The sequence below is a fragment of the Cebus imitator genome, unplaced genomic scaffold (genome assembly GCF_001604975.1).
Source record: "Cebus imitator isolate Cc_AM_T3 unplaced genomic scaffold, Cebus_imitator-1.0 Scaffold280, whole genome shotgun sequence".
NCBI classification, from domain to species: domain Eukaryota; kingdom Metazoa; phylum Chordata; class Mammalia; order Primates; family Cebidae; genus Cebus; species Cebus imitator.
This window is the reverse complement of record NW_016107595.1, coordinates 712,507-713,762: the sequence shown is the minus strand read 5'-3', so window position 1 is coordinate 713,762 and position 1,256 is coordinate 712,507. Positions and strand designations below refer to the sequence as shown.

General features: G+C 49.3%; 1 protein-coding gene across 2 annotated transcripts in view; it reads right to left on the bottom strand.

Moving 5' to 3' along the window:
- The window catches only part of NWD1 (NACHT and WD repeat domain containing 1), an 87,573-nt gene extending 86,593 nt beyond the window's left edge, over positions 1-980 (bottom strand). For both annotated transcript variants that reach the window (XM_037728741.1, XM_017501203.2), the window contains exon 1: positions 552-980. The gene's annotated coding sequence lies outside the window, so the exon portion shown is untranslated. The remainder of the gene's footprint in view (positions 1-551) is intronic.
- Positions 981-1,256: the final 276 nt, after the last annotated feature.

Genomic DNA, 1,256 nt, shown 5'->3' with positions numbered 1-1,256 from the left:
GTGTCCACAAAAGACAACTTGCACTAGAATCCTTGAGGTCAGGAGTTTGAGATCACCCTGGCCAACATGGCGAAACCCTGTCTCTACTAAAAATATAAAAATTAGCTGGCATGGTGGCACGTACCTGCAATCCCAGCTACTCAGAAGCCTGAGGCAGGAGAATCGCTTGAACCTGGAGCCGGAGGTTGCAGTGAGCCGAGATCGCACCACTGCACTCCAGCCTGGGCGACAGAGCAAGACTCCATCTCAAATAATAAAATTAAAAAAAAAAAAAATCTCCCTAGACACTGCTATGTCCTCTAAGGGGCAGAATTCCCCTTGCTTGAGAACCCCTAGTCTAATGCATCTAGCTTATTTCAACCTCGGGGGCCTTTGCACATGCTCTGCTTGAATGCTCTATCCTGCATCTGTTTATGTCATTCACATTTTAGCTTCAATGTTACCTCCTCCTGAGAGGCCATCTCCGACCATCCGACCATCCCACTGCGTAGTGACCCCTTAAGCCCCTCCCAATGCCATCGCCCTATTTTAATTTTCGTCACGGTACTTACCACCAGCTGATAATGTTTCTATGTGTTTATTGTTTATCTCTCCCACGAGAAAGTGAATTCCATGAGCCCAAGGATCTTGTCTGGTAAGGTTGGCGTGCCTGGCACGTAGTAGGTGCTCAGTAAATTATCGTCCCAACAACAGGTTCATCCACAACTATTTCTCTTTCTTGACTTCTGTTTGTTGCCGAAGAAGACAGCTGAGCAAGACTGGGCTTCTCCGGGAAGGACAGAGGCCCTTTGCAGCATCAGCACTCCAGCTGCCCCTGGGGGCTCCAGCCTCTCTTTTGTCCTTGCTGGTAGTGGAAGGGCCAATTTAGACTCCTCTGGGGAAGGAGGTTAGAGAGGACAGTTTCCTGGCCTCGGCGCCACCCGGAAGACAAGCCCCTGGCTATCCTAGTAACTTTTGTCTTAGGTATTTCATGGGTCTCTCCTTGCCCAATTCTCCCAGCAACTGGGATAATGAAAGAAATTGTTTGCACTTGGGCACCAGCTTAGCCGGGCACTCCGCCCAGACTTGGTGGTTAACCATTGTGTGCCAGGCTGATACGGCTTCTCGTAAAAGATGCCATTTGCTAAGGGTCCAGGAGGTGCCAGTTGGGTGGCATTTGGCATTAGCAGTCCACATAATTACCCCAAGAGATGGACATTACGATCCTGTTTCATGGATGAAGAAAGCAAGATGCAGAAAAGTGAAGTCCCGTGCCT